The following is an 8,639-nucleotide window of genomic DNA, read 5'->3' as shown; positions in this document are numbered from 1 at the left end:
GCTAAAGTTAGAATTATTGAGCATGATTCATGAATTTATTTCTCACCCATTTATTATTGGTGTTGAGTCAAGAAGTTAGTTTATTTATTTACTCACTCAAGTAAGTTGAGTTTGAGTCAAGGAAGTTTAGTAGTGCATCTTATGCACCAAGGTAGTAATCGTGCAATTTTGTGCACAAAACTAGGCAAGGAACCCTAATTAAAATAAATAGTATGTACTCACTAATTAATTCAAGAATGAATTGGAAGTATATATTGATTGTTATTATGTATGTTCTTGATTGATTGGTTTGAGTCATCACAAGTTAAATTGGTAAATCACGTAAAGTGTAAAAGGATACGCACCAAAACTCTTGGAACGTATATACCTTGAGTATGAACATATGGGGTGAGTTATGAGGTTTTATATTTAACCATAGCTTTTACAAGAGTATAGGACGCTGTACTTTCTTTTATTATTTATGCGCTGGAATTCCGTCACCAAGTGTGACATAGTACGTGCCAATTGGGGTAGTTCCTTGATTGGATGCTCAATATTTAAATGGGCTATTTTCAAGGAAGGAAACCCGTTCGATGCGTAATCCAAAATTATTATTAATAATTAATATTGCTAGTTATGAGTCAAAGGTAAGTTGACTTGTGATTGTGTGGCGAGTATGTTTTAATTATTAATTTTATTTTGATGCTAGGATATTCATATTAATGTGGTGCATATGTACTTAGCTTTGCTGACTCATACTTTTGTGTTTGTGTGTTGGCTTTCCATTAGATTAGCCCTACTATGACCCATTTTTATGGTGAGTAGAGAGCTAAAATAAAGAGAAAGTAACAGGTACTTAAAGCATGAAGAGTATGATGGGATAGAGTGCAGAGAGTTACTTGTTATGTTTCTCTGTTTTGATATTTTTGAATCATTTATTTGTTATGGACTAACGATATTATGTTTGTTTTTAATTGGTTTTAAGAACGGCCATATGTTTAAATTGGTTCCAACTTGTTAATGTTTTATTTTACTTTTGTTTTGAGGTTGTGAATTCAAGTTTTAAGTTTTATTTTTGAAAGTTGGATTTTATGTTTTTAGACATCCGCTGTGAGACTTTGAAAACTAGCCTTAGCCGTTATCACGGTGGTGGTAATATTTTGGCTATTTCCTAAAAAGGGTTTTATTTAGAGTAGAAAGAGTATCTTAAAGGAAGGAAATTTCCACGGTATTACATGACACCCCACCTCTAATGTGGCGTGACACTGTTTTACAGTTTTGGGCTTCTGTGTAGCATCCCGGCCTATAAATAGCGGACTCATTCTTCAATTTCGGGACAACCAATTCACAGCCAATTCTTACACGATTCCTCCCAACACAATTTCTTCTTACTACACAATAAGCACGATCATCGTACATACTTCCTCCTACGCGCTCCAAGGAGTCCATACCGTACTCGAGGTTGTATACCTATACCAATGCATAAAAGTATAACTTCCTGAGGGTTTGGACAAATTTAAACCTTATTTTATTCAAATTTTATTCTCTCGATTTAATTCATAATTCCTTGAAGTTACTAACCATTTATTCATGATGTAGCAATTTAAAGGAGCACGCACAATGTAAGTGATTTATATATTTAATTGTGTATTTTTATTTTTATTTTTATTTTTCTATTATCATGATTATTTGATTTGAATAATATTATTTCGTTATTTTCAATATTTTTTGTCGTTATATTTTATTTATTATGATCACCTTTTTTCATGTTTAAACAAGAATATGTAAATGAAAATCACGCCTAATAAGATAATTTGGACAACCGGTTTAGGTTCCCTTTTAATCTTGAAGACCTTAATTAGTGATCACGATACATAGAATTATATGCGCATTAATATTCAACCAACTTAATAATATTAGTTTAGAGAAAATTGAATATTGTTTTTATGTTAATCGAATCGCAAAGAGTACTTTTCACTATACGAATCAAGTAGAGGCCAATACGGGCGAAATTGGCTCCATGACTCAACTTTATACCATCATCCCCGATCCTCCAACCGTGGTTCGTGACCAATTGGAATTAGCAATCTCAAGGATTGTGAATGGGGTATAACCTTAATGGATTAAATTTGTGGTTGCCTTTGTCCCCTTTGTAGAATCTATGAATGGTTTACAAGTTCCTTAAAAAATTGTTGGTGGCTCCCTACTTTATCATTTGTCCCTAATCGTATAATGTCAAATCTCACTTCCTATGATTGACAATCATATTCACACCATGCTTAATTAGGCGCACTTTGATTGACGTCTACAGTCGTATCGTGTCGTGTTGACTCGTTAATTAAATGTGTCGGAAACCCTTGACACTGACTCACATTTTTTTTTTGTGTCCGATTCATGTTGTGTTATATGAAAAAAAATATTAGTCTCATTTAATAAATTTATCAAAATTTCCATACTTAATTAGTTTTTTTATTAGGCGAATTGAGTCATGTTAATTTCGTGTTGAGAATCTCAACACTAACCCGACCTATTTAAGTACATGTGTCCTTATTTAAGTAAACGCGTCATGTTGACCCGTTTAATTAAACGTGTCAAAAATACTTGACACTAATCCAATATTTTCTTGTCTAGTTTGTGTCGTACTGCTATATCATTTCAACTTTTACCAACTCTAATTTTACATGATAGCCTTTATGAATCCCTATGTACAACACTACCATTTAATTTCCACATAGTTTCAAAATCATGTCACACACAATCCTATCCACAAATTTCATAAGTAATTTGTTAATGAAAAAAAAAAAAAAAAAAAAAGAGTTTTAGCTTTAGTAAAATAGTGCCGGCCTTGTATCTCAATCTTGCCACCTATTTGTATCCAATTCGGTGGTGGGAGTGGAATTTGTATGTGAATATACAACCATCATTACTTGTCAAAAACACATCACCCCTCACTTTTATTTTTACAATTTCACCCACTCTAATCCCCTAAAAAGTCAACTCAAATCCCCATTATATATATTCTTCTTCATATCCTAAATACATTAAACCAAAATAAATTCTATATTAAAAAAAAATAATAAAAAAAAATCCACTCTACTTTAACCCTCCACTTCTTCAAATTCCAATTACTCATCCTCTTTTTTGACCAAAAATTTCCCAAAAATTCCAAATATCCATTTGAGAAAAGTGAACCAATTGTGCAAATTTTGATTCTTTAAAGTTTTTATCTTTGTTAATGGTTGTGAATATGATCAAGTGGAGGCCATGGTTGCCACCACTTCAATCGAGAAAATTTGAGGTTAAAATTGTGGTTGGTTCAATTAAAGGGTTAAATTTAATTCAAGAAGAGAAAGATGATAGTGAAAATTATAAATTTAGGGTGGAGATTAAGTGGAAAAGCCCTAAATCAAATGGGTTTAAATCATTGAAAAACAAGGGTGTCAAGAAATTTATTTCAAGGGAAGAAAGATTGGGTCACAACGGTGTCGTTCAGTGGGATGAAGAATTTACGAAGGTTTGTCAATTTTGTGGGTCTAAAGATAAGATTGAGGGTGTTTTTCATCCTTGTGAAGTCTCTTTTGTGGTCTATTATGTAAGTGTTTCAATTTATTTATTAATTTTTTGGTTATCACTTGATTTAATTTTTTTTTTCTTTTTTTTTAATTTATGGATGTTGATTATAAAGATTATTTCTTTGAGATTAAATGTTGATGTTGATCATATATATTCAAGTTGACTTTTTGGATTATTATGTGGGTATTGAATTTCATAGATTCTTTAAATTTTGTTTGATTTTGTGACAGCTGCATGTTTGTTTTTTGTTTTTTTTTTTTTGTAAATTTTTTTTGTTTTTGTTTTTGTTTTTTTAAATGGGATGATCATGTGCGGTTGTTGATTTTACATTGAGAATCGGAATTTTATTGATCAATTTTAAATTTTGGGATTAAAATTATCCATATGCCTTGATTCTTGGACTAAGCCTCGTTAAATTTGTTTTCCTGTTTTTGTTAGGTATTTTTTGGTAATGCATATGCTATTTTTTTGGGATATTATCAAACAAATATGTTTTTTGGTTTGAATTTTATGACTGGTTGGATATTGGATTTGAATAACTGATTAAGCCAAGGGTTGAGCACATGAATATTTAGTTCTTTACACACCCATTGCAATGTTCTATTTTTGTTGTTTTACAGTAGTTATTCTTAGTGAACTTGTTAATGATGATACACAAACCGATAATTTTACAATGTTTTGCACTTTCGTAACCCATGATCTTATTGTTTTATTCCGACAATGTGATCGATGATGCACTGTTATGTTATCTTGCTGTTATGTTGGATATCTATTTGATTAACGTAAGCTAATAACTTTCTTCAAGGTTTTGGCGACTAAATGTTCAAGTATTTGGTTTTTATTGGCTGTTGTGGTTATATCTGAACTCGTAGCATGCTAATATTATTGTGGGAACTTGTTTGGCATTAGTGTTCAACTCTATGAAAATATGATTTTTGAGCTGCAGAATTCATTTGTTGCTTGAATTACTTTTTATTCTTATTTTTCGTTGGTTGTTTAGCTTAATTGTCCTTTTCCTTTGTCTCTTCTATGTTAATGATATATAAAAGTGTTTTTTCTTTTAAATGGATTATTGGATTTGCTGATCTGATTCTTAAATGTAGGGTTCTGAGAAACGAACAAAGAAGATGGCTCCGTTGACAGCATCTGCTGTATTAAACCTTGCTGAGTTTGTTTCTTTGGAAGAAGATGTGAAGGATTTTGACATCAATGTTCCTCTTTCTATCCTCCATAGCGGTTTCAAGTGCAGCCCCTCTCTTTGTGTAAGCCCCGCTCTTTATGTACTTGGTTTAGAATTATGTAACTGCATTTGGTACTCCTGGTATGTTTGTGAACCATGCTCACAAGTTTTATTGCTTCATACAGATTTCTCTTAGCTTGATGGAGTTGAAATCTGCACGAGAACTGTCAGTTGAAGGGCAGAGACCAATAATGTTTGCTCCATTATCGCCTTGTTTTGGTGCTTCTCATCTGATCAAGAAGGATGAAGCTTCTTCTTTTAAATCAAATCTAAGAAAAGTTAAAAGCTTGACAGATTTTGTTTCATCTAGAAAATTGAAGAAGGCAGACAATGGAGAAGGCAGTTGTGACAGTAAGTTCTCTACTGGAAGTGAGGATTCAGACCCTTTTGATACAGACTCATTTGGCGATACCGATGAGGGTGAATCAGAAGAAAGTAAAGAGGATGTGGATGTTCAAAAATCCTGCAGTTATGGCACTTTAGTCCATGCCAACTTCGCTGGAGGAGCACTTGACCTAGGAATCAATTGTGAGGGCAATGATTTGGTTTATTACGGTAGACATAAACCACATGTAGACAGCTCTGTTGCTCAAGATTATGACACATCAATTTCAAAGCAATTGCAGAGGCCGAGTTCAAAATTTGGTATTTCGTGGACGAAAGGAAAGCTGAGCTTTAAATCTCGTAAGGTCAAAGGAGAGCCATTACTGAAGAAGGACTATGGTGAAGAAGGCGGAGATGATATTGATTTTTATCGACGACAGCTTTCTTCGGATGAATCCTTAGCGGTATGCATCCATCGAAAATCACTCTTTTTTTTTTTTTTTTTTTCCCTTTTTCTAGCTTAGTTGCATATAAAATTGTGATGTTTGGGTATATAAGTCTGTCATTAAGTTTTCAAAATTGTGCTAAGTGCATGTGTATGTGATTTGAGTATTGTTGTGGCTTCAATTCATCTAAATTTGCAATTTTTTGTGAGTCTTAACTGATTTGGGGAATCAAGAGATTGGAGGGCATGACTAATGCATAGGGTTGATGCATAAATAATTAATAATGGTTGTGAATCCTTGATTAATTGCAGCAATTTGAAGGTTTGATGGGAAGTAGATCATTCATTTCTGAATTTGGGGATGACAACTTTGCTGTCGGTAATTGGGAGCAAAAGGAGGTACTGAGCCGTGACGGGAGCATGAAGCTTCAAACTCAAGTCTTTTTTGCTTCAATTGATCAAAGAAGTGAAAGGGCAGCTGGTGAGAGTGCTTGCACTGCTTTGGTTGCTGTCATTGCTGATTGGCTTCACTCCAACCAAAGGGAAATGCCTGTAAAATCTGAATTTGACAGCCTCATTCGAGAAGGTTCACTCCAGTGGAGGAATCTCTGTGAGAACGAGGACTACCGGGAGAAATTTCCTGACAAGCACTTTGATCTTGAGACTGTCATTCAGGCTAAAATCCGCCCCCTCTCTGTCGTCCCAGAGAGATCTTTCATTGGTTTTTTTCATCCTGATGGGCTAGAAGAGGAGTGTTTTGGCTTCCTTCAGGGTGCCATGTCATTTGACAATATATGGGATGAGATTTGCCGGGTTGCATCAGAGCTAAACTGCAATAGTGAACCTTTGGTGTATGTTGTGAGCTGGAATGACCATTTTTTTCATCCTTAGGGTTGATTGGGATGCCTTTTACATCATCGACACATTGGGAGAAAGGCTTTATGAGGGCTGTAGTCAAGCTTTTGTTCTCAAATTCAACCATGACACAACCATCGAAACATTACCTTGTCAAACTTCATCATCAGAGGATGCAAAGCCCACTGAAACAAAGTCTGCGATAGTGGAGGCTTCTTCATCAACGGATCAACAGCAAGTTTCGTCTGGCCTGGAATCAGAAAGTGTACAAGAGTCAGAAGGGATGAAGGTGGAAGAGAAGGTGCATTGCAGAGGTAAAGATTCCTGCAAGGAGTACATAAAGAGTTTCTTGGCTGCCATTCCAATAAGGGAGTTGCAGATTGATATGAAGAAGGGATTGAAGTCCTCAGCCCCAATTCACCAACGACTACAGATAGAGTTTAACTTTACTAAGCAGCAGTTTTTCCCAGCACCTGCTGAGTATATAGCTTCGGAGATGGCAGGTGTTATTCCAATATTGACAGCGGCTGATGTACATGCATTAATGGCAGTTGATCAAGTAACAGCACCAATAATGGTGGCCGATTTACCGGCTCCAATAGCAGTTGATGTACCAGCATCAATGATGACAGTCGCTGTTGCTTAGGAAAAAAATTGAGAAGGGATTATACATATTGTCCATTCTAACTCATAATTTTTTGGAGGGTTTTTATTTTCTCCATGTTTTCTTTTTTTTAAACAGACGACCGTTTAAGGTCTTACAGGAGGCATTATGTGTAATTAATCTTACTAAGCCCTTGTGAGTGCGCTCGCCCTCAAAAGTGCAGGGTGATCTTTTGCACTTGGTATAGAGATGAACTGTTATGCCATATTATAACATGATAATAAAAGTGTTTTTATTTTAATTTTGTTTCAACTTTTCTTTTTTGGTCTACTATTAATGGCCACTTTATAGTACAGTTATTTGTTTCAGAGAAATTCTTCAAATGCTAGAGCTTAGTTAAAAAGTTAGAAGTAGAGGCTTTTGTCTTTCTGATCTTTCATTTTGGTGAATTTGAAATTTTGAAGTAACGCAATTCCATTGCGTATATAGTTATATGAAGTACTAATTTGACATATATGAAAAGGAAAATTTTTTCCTCAAAAAAAAAGAAAAATTTTACCCAAAATCAAATATTTCGTAATAGTAAAAGTTATCTACTTGCGAAGTTGACTTATATGTTACTTGAATTAATTAAACATACAGTATAAAAGACATTTATTATATACGATGATAATACTTACCTCTATTTTTTTTATTAGTTAACACTGACTTTCGCACCATTCACAAACTACAATTTGACTAGTTTTTGTGATTTATTGCCACGATAAAACATAATAAAGTGGGATCTTGTTTGTATTGTCTCAATATAAATTTTTAATGGTAAATATTATATATTGACAAGCGTGATAAGTGATAAAAAAAATATGTTAAAAAACTAAAAAAAACCGAAATATGTACATGTATTTAAGGAATGCAATGGTGTGACAACTTAAACTACTTCCTGATTGTATGGTCACATTCACATGTACAAAATACTAATTCTGATATTCTAAATGATTGTCATCATTATGATTTCTAAAATAACAATTTGCAATGTTAACCAAAAAAAAAAAAAAACAAAAACACTCTAATTCTTAAATAAGGGTTGAACTAATGTGACAGCTATGTTTTTACAACGCACGGACGATTACTATAAATAGAGTTAAAGTGAATTTTATATTCTATTGAATGAATGTTTCTTGCACACAAGATGGTACAGGCATGGAACAAGCACACCCAAATTTGGTGGGAGAAGATGTGTTTAACGGTTCATGTTAATGTTGATGACCTTTAGTTGATAATGATTTTGCAAATTATGACTTTGACTTTGAAGATGCACCAACCTAAATGGGATGTCATAATAAAGCCTAAAAGTATGTGGGTTGTCTGCCACTTGATAAATTATGTGGTGTATTATGTATGTGTCTGCCACTTTGCTGTGTTCGCTTCTACGCACAACCCATATCTTGCATGAAAAATTCTGCTTATTTTTGGTATCGTGCGCATTGAGTATATGAGACATTTCGCCCTCGCGTAAATTTGTGTGGAGGTAGGAATTTCTTGACCTTAAGGCTATGTTCAATTCAGCTTATTAAAGCAATTGTTTATTTCGAAAGCAATCAAATGAGGTCATTTTACTT

At 33.8% G+C, this 8,639-nt stretch overlaps 1 pseudogene; it reads left to right on the top strand.

Moving 5' to 3' along the window:
• The first annotated feature begins 2,594 nt into the window (after window positions 1–2,594).
• Window positions 2,595–7,321, top strand: LOC110724564 (annotated as a pseudogene).
• The last annotated feature ends 1,318 nt before the right edge of the window (window positions 7,322–8,639 follow it).

This window comes from Chenopodium quinoa, unplaced genomic scaffold (assembly GCF_001683475.1).
Source record: "Chenopodium quinoa cultivar QQ74 unplaced genomic scaffold, ASM168347v1, whole genome shotgun sequence".
NCBI lineage: Eukaryota > Viridiplantae > Streptophyta > Magnoliopsida > Caryophyllales > Amaranthaceae > Chenopodium > Chenopodium quinoa.
Note: the sequence above shows the minus strand (reverse complement) of the source record. Positions and strands in the feature narration are given on the sequence as shown.